At 40.0% G+C, this 12,076-nt stretch overlaps 1 pseudogene; it reads right to left on the bottom strand.

Annotated features, from left to right (window-relative positions):
* Positions 1–4,993: 4,993 nt before the first annotated feature.
* On the bottom strand, positions 4,994–9,518 carry LOC127640292 (single Ig IL-1-related receptor-like; annotated as a pseudogene).
* Between the last annotated feature and the right edge of the window lie 2,558 nt (positions 9,519–12,076).

The raw sequence follows: 12,076 nt of genomic DNA, 5'->3' as shown, positions 1-12,076 counted from the left end.
TGTATTTAGCCGCTAATGCTAAAATGACACATTACTATGACTGCTTTATGCTGCCCTCTACTGTTGAATCGATAAACAATCTCTGCAGAGGTTAGTAATCACTTGAACAACTCTGGAAATGTTTTGTGCAAAACCCATTTTAAATGATTGGCTACAATCAGAGGTGTAGTGGTAAAAAAAGAGGTGGGTAAACTATAAATTCTGGTGGACCACGACGTGGTCACCCGGTAAGGTGGGCCACTGCCTACCGGTTGTATGTGTATCCTGATGACATCGCTATAGGCTATCATTTGATGGTACTACCAAGGGTATCACTGGTTGTTCCCTCATCATAGGTCACACAATCACTATTCAATTCATACATTAATCTAAGTTCTTGTTAAAGAGACCCAAGAAGGAATAATATGGTTGAAATCTATAAAGTTTACTAAATGACAAAACAGAGAGAACAAAAATATTTAAGAGAGATAGAGAGGGAGGCTTATATCCAGGGCTTCCAATGCAATGCACTTGTACATAATGATTAGGGATTTGGGATTATTTTCATAGTCGATTAATCTGTTGAATATTTTCTCGATTAATCAATTATTTGTTTGGTCTATAATATGTCAGAACAATGTGGATCAGTGTTTCCCAAAAGCCCAGGAGGATGACGTCCTCAAATGTCTCGTTTTGTCCACAACTCAAAGATATTCAGTTTACTGTCACAGAGGAGAGAAGACACTAGAACATATTCACATTTAACAAGCTGGAATCAAATAATTTTTTACTTTTGTCTTAAAAACTGACTCAACCCGACTAATTGATTATCAAAATAGTTTAGATAGTAAAATAGTGCAGATTAACGACAGAAGAATGAATCTGGTGCCACATATTTAAAAAAAAAAAATGCCGGATATCCATTTTTACATGAGACGTTTGGGCTAGTGAGTGACGGATGAATCTTGATGCAGTCTGCTGCTTCCTGCTGATTGGTCAACACTGACAGTAATGCAGCCAGGGTTTCCCATACGTTCATTTATTTGTGGCGGCCCGCTACAATCACTTGGGGCAAAACCTCATTCCCTCATTCCCATTGAGGTTTTGCCCCAAGTGAAGGAGTTCAAGTACCTGGGGGTCTTGTTCACGAGTGAGGGGACAATGGAGCGGGAGGTTGGCCGGAGAATCGGGGCAGCAGGGGCGGTATTGCACTCGCTCTATCGCACCGTTGTCACGAAAAGAAAGCTGAGCCGAAAGGCAAAGCTCTCGATCTACCGGTCAATTTTTGTTCCTACCCTCACCTATGGTCATGAAGGTTGGGTCATGACCGAAAGAACTAGGTCACGAGTACAAGCGGCCGAAATGGGCTTCCTCAGAAGGGTGGCGGGCTTCTCCCTTAGAGATAGGGTGAGGAGCTCAGTCATCCGTGAGGAGCTCGGAGTAGAGCCGCTGCTCCTTTGCGTTGAAAGGAGTCAGTTGAGGTGGTTTGGGCATCTGGTAAGGATGCCCCCTGGCCGCCTCCCTAGGGAGGTGTTTCAGGCACGTCCAGCTGGAAGGTGGCCTCGGGGAAGACCCAGGACTAGGTGGAGAGATTACATCTCCACACTGGCCTGGGAACGCCTCGGGGTCCCCCAGTCAGAGTTGGTTAATGTGGCTCGGGATAGGGAAGTTTGGGGCCCCCAGCTGGAGCAGCTGCCCCCACGACCCGACTTCGGATAAGCGGTTGAAGAAGATGGAGAGAGAGAGATGGCCCGCCACAATATCAACGCTGACTGCCACACATTGATTTTCGATTTATTTTTTATTTTTTACTAAGCCTATTTAAAATCGTATTTGATTGCAGAGAGCCGTAGCGCATTCGCGCAGCACTAGGCTACCTCTCGCTCGTCCCCCTCTCTCTCTCTCTCAACCGTACCTCTCAGCTCTCTCCGTCATGGAACACCGCTGCATAAATCTGTCCAACACAGCACTGTCAGTTATTACTTATTAGCCAGCATGCAAGGAGCCTAGCTAATAAGGAGAGCTAAGTTATTGTTAGAATACAGCTGGATTTTTGAGGTCAGCACGCTGTATATAGCTGGTAGTAGTCAATATCGATGCACGCGCATGGGAAACACTGGCAGCAGCGCATTATGAAAGACTTCGTCTTAGGTTTAACAACCTATGAAACTAATAATGAACAATATGAAACTAAAACGACATAAGCTTAATTTAAAATGGCTTAGGCACTATCTATTTAGAGGTGGATAAATGCAATTTAGAGGTGGATAAACCCACTTTGGAGGTGGGTAAACGGTATTTCCGAATTTTGGGAGGTGCGTAAACGGCGTTTACGTGCGTTTAGCCTCCACTACATCCCTGGCTACAATGATTACAAGCTGTTGATGGCATGTATAATAAAATAAAACAAATCCCTTTTCAAAGGATGAGGAATTTGGATAAATATTACAACTGTCAAGAAATGTGAGGCCATAACGTTTTACTAAATTTTCCACACAGAAATTGCTAATAAACATAACAGACGAGATTTTCAAGTAAAGGCTACACACAATTCTTGAAAGCTTTATTAAGGAATTCTAAAGTAAAGTTTACTTATCTCATATCTCGTTTAAACAGATGTAATAAACCAACCTCACACAACTTCAGCAGATCAAGCATCCTGTGGAAGGACGTATTCTAACTGTCTCTCCTCAACTGTTCCCTATAACCTTTCTAATGATAAAAGGCAAATATAAATAAAATTTCTATTATATACCATCTGCAAATATGCAAATATCTCGTTTAAAAAGATGTCATTCAAGAACCTCACAAAAATCCAGCATTTTCTTTCCATCAAACGCTCATCTAATATCTTCCTCTGAAGCGTGAATTCTATCAGCCAGAATCAAAAACTTAAGGATCAGGATCAAAAAGTTGATTTTACTCACTCTTTGTACAATTTGCTCAAGCAATCCAGGACATTTTTCTCTCTTAGTGTGCTTAGTCATGTATCACCTGACACACAGAAGCCTTCCACAGGGAAACTTAATGCAATATTCATGCTATTTAGTCAATTAGACAAGACCACCTTGCTTAATTGTTGATAGAGCTGCTCACATACACCTGAACCTTTGGTGCACTAACATGATGATGGTATCAACAGATATATTTTTTGATTCTGAACAGGTCATTTTGAGAAGAAAATGAATTAAAAAATGCACAAAACAAGGAATAAACAAATGTAACAGCAAATTCAACACTACAAATTGTGTAAATTTAATTGCAAACAATGAAAGCATGTAGGCTCATTAAGTATTCATGCTCGGTGCATGCTGGGAATTTGAAAAGTTAAGTAAAATTTAAAAATTTTATTTACCAGTGAAATTTACTCAAATTAGCAAATAAATATGACAAGTTTTTCTACTTTAGAATTGATTCATGATGACACATTGTAAAGATAACAATCATAAATAATATTTACTAAGGCTAGAGCATTTTCTTTACATATTTTAATTAAGTACAAATTTAGAATTTACTTAATATTTTCTGTTCATGCTTTACCGTATTTAATTGAGAAAGTACTTCATCTTTTCTGCTATATTTACTTTTTTAAATAATTTCACAACACAAAAAAACATAATGTGATAAGACATAATATGAGATTTCATTCACTTTTTCCTTTAATCAAAAAATAATTTTGGGTGAAATATTACCCGGCCGGACAGGACATGTCTTTGTGAGATTCACCCCATTAAGACAATACACTCACCTAAAGGATTATTAGGAACACCATACTAATACTGTGTTTGACCCCCTTTCGCCTTCAGAACTGCCTTAATTCTACGTGGCATTGATTCAACAAGGTGCTGAAAGCATTCTTTAGAAATGTTGGCCCGTATTGATAGGATAGCATCTTGCAGTTGATGGAGATTTGTGGGATGCACATCCAGGGCACGAAGCTCCCGTTCCACCACATCCCAAAGATGCTCTATTGGGTTGAGATCTGGTGACTGTGGGGGCTATTTTAGTACAGTGAACTCATTGTCATGTTCAAGAAACCAATTTGAAATGATTCAAGCTTTGTGACATGGTGCATTATCCTGCTGGAAGTAGCCATCAGAGGATGGGTACATGGTGGCCATAAAGGGATGGACATGGTCAGGAACAATGCTCAGGTAGGCCGTGGCATTTAAACGATGCCCAATTGGCACTAAGGGGCCTAAAGTGTGCCAAGAAAACATCCCCCACACCATTACACCACCACCACCAGCCTGCACAGTGGTAACAAGGCATGATGGATCCATGTTCTCATTCTGTTTACGCCAAATTCTGACTCTACCATCTGAATGTCTCAACAGAAATCGAGACTCATCAGACCAGGCAACATTTTTCCAGTCTTCAACTGTCCAATTTTGGTGAGCTCTTGCAAATTGTAGCCTCTTTTTCCTATTTGTAGTGGAAATGAGTGGTACCCGGTGGGGTCTTCTGCTGTTGTAGCCCATCCGCCTCAAGGTTGTGCGTGTTGTGGCTTCACAAATGCTTTGCTGCATACCTCGGTTGTAACGAGTGGTTATTTCAGGCAAAGTTGCTCTTCTATCAGCTTGAATCAGTCGGCCCATTCTCCTCTGACCTCTAGCATCAACAAGGCATTTTCACCCACAGGACTGCCGCATACTGGATGTTTTTACGTTTTCACACCATTCTTTGTAAACCCTAGAAATGGTTGCGCGTGAAAATCCCAGTAACTGAGCAGATTGTGAAATACTCAGACCGGCCCGTCTGGCACCAACAACCATGCCACGCTCAAAATTGCTTAAATCACCTTTCTTTCCCATTCTGACATTCAGTTTGGAGTTCAGGAGATTGTCTTGACCAGGACCACACCACTAAATGCATTGAAGCAACTGCCATGTGATTGGTTGATTAGATAATTGCATTAATGAGAAATTGAACAGGTGTTCCTAATAATCCTTTAGGTGAGTGTATTTATGTCATTTCTCGCAAACTCAAAAAAGCAATACACGGACCGAGCAACAAGCTTTATTGAATTTATACAGAACATCAATGCAGGAGACTGTAAATGAAATGTAATCAAACATTTTGTATAAAAACATTAAGCATTTCCATATTCAAAATATAAAAACTTACAATGCTTTAAGGTGCTGATAAACAAAAGAATTGCCAGTAAAACACATAAAAATAAGAAATGATTGAAAAGACAATTTTACATCACATGATTTAAGAGAGAAACAAGGAACAGGAGTGCAAGTCTTATATATCATCCTCTGTCACAAGGCAGTAAAAGTCAGTGCAGGCTGCATAGTTCCTTCCATCGATCTCTGGGACTCTGGGTTCAGTCGTTGTGGCAGACCTGGTAGGAAGCACTGGAGCTTTGTAGTTGCATTCAAATATAATATTGTACACACTTGAATATTTCACATGGATCCAAGTAACCTTACTAAGCACCACTAAATATGAGAAGTGTATACCATATAGAGCTTGTCTAAAAGTTCAAGAGCACTTTTATCTTCTGAAGTCCAATCCCAGACTAATCCAGAGCATTTATCATTACTGGCATGACACTCAATGAAGATACACTCTATTGGTTCAAGATGTAAGTTTAGATTCAGGTCCATTCTTACCCAGGTCTCCTGTGGGATCTGGGTCCGGTCTGCAGTCCAGGTAATCAGGATGCTGCGTGAGCATTGGGTCTTCATCACCCTGCAGCAAAGTCTGTGGATCTCCCACAGATTTGCTGTAAAACGTCGTGTTACAAGGAATTGCCAAGGCAAGCTCCTTCAAGAACCCAGAAGAAGGAGTCTATAAGAAGAAAAAGAGAGGGAATGGTGAGAGGAATGGAGAAATCGATTGGGTCTCACTAAGTGGTCGACCGATATATCGCAGATATTCTGACTTTAATTATCTGCATCTGCCGATACATTTTCCCGTTTGCCCGATTTGTTTCTTGAGGGTGCCGAGAATCATCTGTTTGCATGTGAAGTGACTGAGACACGAAAACGACCACTCAAGGTTATTTTTGTTATTAAGTGCCATCGTGTTATGAAATAATAGACATTTAAATGCAACACAGTCATTTATACAGTCTGCATATCAGAGCTGCAGCAGACGCATTTGAGCTCATAATGTTAAAATTCTCCACTATTTCATTCTGCTTCTCTCTCCTCAACAGTCCTCATAACAGATTTACAGATAACAGAATGAATGTGTATCTAGAACTAATGGAGGAGTTCTGTATAACGGACAAAACTTCCTCCCACAATTCGTCTGAAACCGGAGCACACAATTCCGCAGCACAGGCCTATCTGAGATGACCGGTTTCTACTGGTGTCGCAAAAGTAGTGACAAATTTGGGAGATCAATTGCTTAGAGTCAGGCTGTGAGAGAAGTAAATCATTAAAAAAATGGACTCTTTGGTTTGATTGTGAATTCTGGGATATGCTCCTGTACAAAATGCCTGACTTGGTGGTAGCCATAGAAATGTTGTTGAGGAAAGCTAAATTTAGTTTGGAGCTGAGGAAATTAAGCAAATGTATTATCTATCTATAAATCCCTCCTCCTTTAATCCAGAAAACCTGTTGATACGCAATTCCCCCGCATGCGGTGGTGACGTCACTCTGCTTACATTTAATATATAATTCATCGTCTATAAATGTAATGCTAACAAATTATACATCTTTTCAAAGGTTTAAGGGTTCAACGTTGATATCCGATCTCCGTTTCACAATAGCAATGCTCCAGAAACAGCAATTTAGTTATTTGTGCCAGGAGTACAAATGAAATTATGCAATATCAAAACGGGACTTCATACCTTTGTTATGATGAATCCAGTTCACCACACTTGGGTCAATTGTCCATGACTAAGCACCCCCAAAAAGGGGGTGCGAATCAACAGGTTAATTTGATTAAGTATATAATTAATTAATTGACCACCCTTCACATGTGACCTACCTCTGTGAGAGCTCACACAAACTGGGAAGCAGCAGAATGCACAGACTCCCCTTAGTCTACGTAGAGTCCACAGAATAAGAGGAAGTCTATAAATGGTCATGACAAGTGGAATCACTACATCATACTATTGAATTATATACCTGTTACACTAGCATGGATTACATTTTTAACCAGAGCGGGGAGACATCAGACATCATCGGGAAAGCCCCGCTGCTAGAAAGTGAGAGCCCTCGCATTCGCAGCCCAATAATCCCAAGGGATCACTCTGTCTCATGTCACGCTGCAGGTTAAAAGGTTGGGATTCATCAGTATTGGTCAGAATATAAGATACAACTTTTGATTAAATCATTTTAAGCCAGTCTATAAAATTCACCCCAAACACAAATTCTTTTAACGTCTCTAGCAAATAGGGCCATTTGATCTGATTGAATGCCTTCTGGGGGTCGAGAGATAAGATAGCAGCTTGCGTGTCCTTGTCATGGACCGAATATTATGTATTCAAAAGCTGACGAACATTACTAAATGAGAATCTACCCTGTATAAATCCAGTCTGATCAGGATGTGTGATTGTTGCCTACCTAATTTTGTGGCCAAAACCTTAGTTATCAACTTCTGATCACAATTCAGAAGAGCGATTGGTCTGTAGCTTGCAGGGTCGGTCTCTACTTTTCCCTTCATTAAGAGCAAACAACTATTAGCTTCATAGAGTGAACCGGGGAGCCTCTGATTCACCATTCTTAACATGAGAGGGACTATTTTTCAATGAAACGCCTTGTAAAATTCGAGCCAAAGCCATCTGGGTATGCCACTTTTCCAGAGAGGGGAATGCTAGGATAGCTACCTGGAGGCCCTCCTTAAAGATTGGGGTGTCAATGTCATCTCTAGGTATGTCATCTAGTTGTGGAATATGTAGGTTAGTGAAATAATAAAAAATAAATCTGCATCAGTGGGCTTTACTTTACTGGAATATAGTTCCTTATAAAAGTCTCTGAAGCTAACATTTATCTGTTTTGGGTCAGTAACCAAAGCACCTGATTTATATTTAATCCTATGGATGGCACGATTAGCTTGCTCTCCTCTAATTTGACTTATTAATATATGCTCTGGTTTATCACCGAGTTCAAAACATTTCTGTTCAAGCTTTAGTAATTGGCTGCAAACACATTTATTAAAGACAGTATTATATTCATATTTTAATTTTAAAATATTGTTGTAGTCAGACTATAAGAGGGACGACCTGTACGTCTATTCAAGTATCTTATCAATATCCCCAAGGCGACCATTAAGTTCTCTTTTTTTAGATGATTCAAATGAAATAATGTGGCCTCTCATCACAGTGTTAAAGGCCTCCCACAGAGTGGAATCAGAGACCTCCCCATTACCGTTGGTGGTGAGAAACTCATCTATACTTGCAGTCACATGATCATTGAAAGAGTGATCATTAAGAAGAAGAGGGTTAAAGCACCAGCAGTACTTTTGATTAGACAGAATGTCTTTAAAAGTGATATAGGGCTGTGGTCCGAAATCAAAATATTTTGGTAAGTGGAGTTTGTGATGTTGGGTAGCAATTTTTGAATAAAGTCTGTCCAGGATTGGATCTAAGTTAAAATCACCTCCAATAATGACATTGGAGCTAGAGTGGATTCTATCAGCCAGAAACAAAAACTTAAGGATCAGGATCAAAGTTCCTCTCATTCACAAATCATGATTTAAACGGTCAGGAGTGAACTTTAAGACCGTGTCCGAAACCAGGAAAATGTTGCCTCTGGAGCAGCATATGGAGGTACGACGAAAATAAGGTGCTTTTCAAACTGTTCAGAGACCAGTTTCCTTAAGAGATCTATTCATTCAAAACAGATGTCAGTTAAGCCACTGATAAGGCAGCAAGATAGCAAGTCAGCTGTCTACCTTTTCAGATGCAACCCAAGGTGCTTCACGTGTGCTATAAATAAATGGCATATTCACTATGTATGTATGTATGTATATATGTACAATTGGTTTGATTTGGTATTTCTGGAGTAAATGCGATTGCTGGACTACTGTATGTACTGTTATTTCCTTTTTCCTAATATATTAAGAACTTCTTAAAATTACGAAAATTTGATGACTAAACAGAAATATGAAGAAACTTCTATCTACCATTTAAAATACAATGTAATTTTTTTGTTTTGTGTGAAATTGAGTAAATATAGTGCTTAACAAGAGTTTATTTTTTATTAATTTATTTGAATTTTCTGTTTGTTATTTACTATATTAAATTGTGTGATATATCAGCATTGCATCAGCCTATAGGCCACCCTGCTATCTGAATATCGGCATCTGCCTTTAAAAAACCCATATCGGTCGACCACTAGTCTCAATATTGGGTCAACAGATTTGAGGAAAAGAATGGGAAAAGTACTTCCGAAACAAAGGACATCAAATTGGACAGTCACTATTGTGCATTATGGGTTCTCACCATGGAGTGCACTCCCCAGGTGAGAGTTTTGATTCGTGGCTGATGCTCTTTCAGCTGTTGATGTATGATGAAATATGATGAAAATGGGCTTCCTAGACAGCTCAATCAAGTGCCATAGACCGTGTCTGAACATGCGGGAAGCATCAAAGATTAAATTATTGAAAGTTTATGTGATACGACATTCGCAACACATTTAACTTGGTGCAGTAGATATTACCTAAAGTTGGTAGTACACCACTCCTGCGCCAGGTATGACTGTGAAAGCACCACAATCAACCGTTGACAGTGGCTAATGTTCATAAGCAGTATAAACAATAGAACTTAGAGTAGAGGGCATATTAAATTTAACGCAAACTAAAAGATGGAACATATCCTGTGTGAAAGGCTCCTTACTGTGTAGCTTCTGTTTGTTTAACATTAATTAAACCTTCATATATTTACAGAGTGGCATCAAAAGCAAATTGTATTTTTGCAAGTCAGGAAGTCAAGAAGTCGATTTCCTGTGTGATCATGTTACAACATTAATATTTTCCTATAATTACAAGAAGACGCCGCAGATGGCTGCTTCGGTGTGGAGCTCTCAATTGTTTTTCTTACTTATGTTTGTTTGTCATGTTTTTGCACTCTTTCCCGATAAGTTTCACCATGAACTGCTGAATATTCGGCAGAGCATACCTGATAATTTTTTGCTACTGTTTGATTATTCAGATATTTTATAAGACATCTTAGTTGGAGGCACAGCTGTGTTCTACAAATGCTCCAAGAGATGCAAGCGAGGGACGCGCGCCAAAGTGCTTGTGAAGCTTCATCAACACGGCTTTAGGACTCCGCTGCTGAGTATTCATCTGGTGAATGACTGCTCCTTCACCAACAAATGGACAAACTGCTTCTGCTCACTCAAACAAATAAGGACACCACTGCTGACAACATGGCTGAATTAAGCCATCCCAGATAGCATGCTACATCTGCTGGGCTGATAAAATCTTTTAAAACCAGGCCAGAAAAACAAAAGAAGCTACTGAAAAAACTGTTTTCAGTCAACAATCCTACATCTGTGAGGAAAGGCTAGAAAAGCATTACCAAGTATGAAACACCTCCCCCATGCTCTGTAGACAATCTAAAAATGGCTGATAAACTGAATGTATTTTACTGCAGGTTTAAAAAGCCCAGTCTCACACCCATCCCCCACTCTGATCTTCACTACACACCAACAGCTCCTGGAACCCCCCTCCTGCTACTCAACATGCACTTATCGTCTGTGAGGAGGATGTGTGCCAGGTCTTCCAGAAAGAAAAGACTAGGAAAGCTTCAGGCCCGGATGGTGTCTCACCTGCCTGAAAGTCTGCGCTGACCAACTGGCCCCCATCGTCACACAGATCTTCAATAGGTCACTTGAGCAGTTTTAAGTTCCCTGCTGCTTCAAACGTTGAATGACTACAGACCTGTCACTCCCACGTCTGTGGTCATGAAGTAATTTGAGAGACTGGTTTTGGCCTACCTGAAGGACATCACTGGACCCCTGCTAGACTCCCTTTAGTTTGCTTACCGAGCTAACAGGTCTGTGAATGATGCAGTCAACATGGGACTGCTTATATCCTGCAACACCTCGACAGACCTGGGACTTATGCAAGAATCTTATTTGTGCCAACCACAATCTGTTGGTGAATCACCAGCTTTTAGGCAGCAGCTAAAATGGACAGTCAAAACTGCTGAGAGGATTATTGGTGCCCCCCTGCCCTCCCAAGACCTGTACATCTTCAGAGTCTGGACCCCACACACCCTGCCCAATCCCTTTTTGAACTGTTGCTCTCTGGCCAGTGCTACAGAGCACTCAACGCCAGGACAACCAGGCACAAGAACAGTTTTTACCCTCAGGCCATTAATCATATGAACAATTAAACTGCCTTCAGGACTCCCATAGTGCAATAATGCATCAATATGTCATGTACTTATGTAAATTCACTCATATTTAATTCAATGACCTTGCACATATATTACCACTTTCACATGTACATAAGCCATTCTGTTATATGTCCTATTTATAAAAAATTTTGTATGTCTATTTATACTCTTACCTTGTTTTATATTCTGATTCTCAGTGTAATGTTCTGCGTGCATTTGCTTGTTTCTCATATCACCAAAAAACAAATTCATTGTGTACTTGAGCACACTTGGCAATAAACCTCATTCTGATTCTGATAGTTGGACGGTTTACCAGCTCCTGGCAGTATGTTTGTGTCATTCAGGAGAAGTTTGTGACCATACTTGTTCTCCAAGTGAGGTTTCATAATAAAGTTGACAAACTTCCTGTCATTCTCAATGTTGACATTTGAGATGTAGCCGTCGTACATTTTACCATCTGAGAAAGAGCAAATAACTGAGAGCTTGAAGCAAGGAATTCAATGCAATGTCATCTAAAATAACATACTTTTTTAGACTTTGCATTGGTATTTAACAAACTGAATGTACACTAGCCATTAAGCTCATACTCTCCATAAATGTCCTTATACCAAAGTTCAAAGTTGAGTTAGCACTTGGAATAGACCACTGCTGAGAGAGTTAGTACCACCAACAAGACCACAGATGTGATGACTGCTCCTGTATGACTGGGGCCTTCTATGGATAAAAAGGGGAAAGATTTCTGTTATTAAAGGGAAAGTTCACCCAAAAATGTAAATCCTCTCTTAATTT

The sequence above is a fragment of the Xyrauchen texanus genome, chromosome 49 (assembly GCF_025860055.1).
Source record: "Xyrauchen texanus isolate HMW12.3.18 chromosome 49, RBS_HiC_50CHRs, whole genome shotgun sequence".
NCBI lineage: Eukaryota > Metazoa > Chordata > Actinopteri > Cypriniformes > Catostomidae > Xyrauchen > Xyrauchen texanus.
The sequence above is the reverse complement of the archived record's forward strand: the minus strand, read 5'-3'. Positions and strand labels throughout refer to the sequence as shown.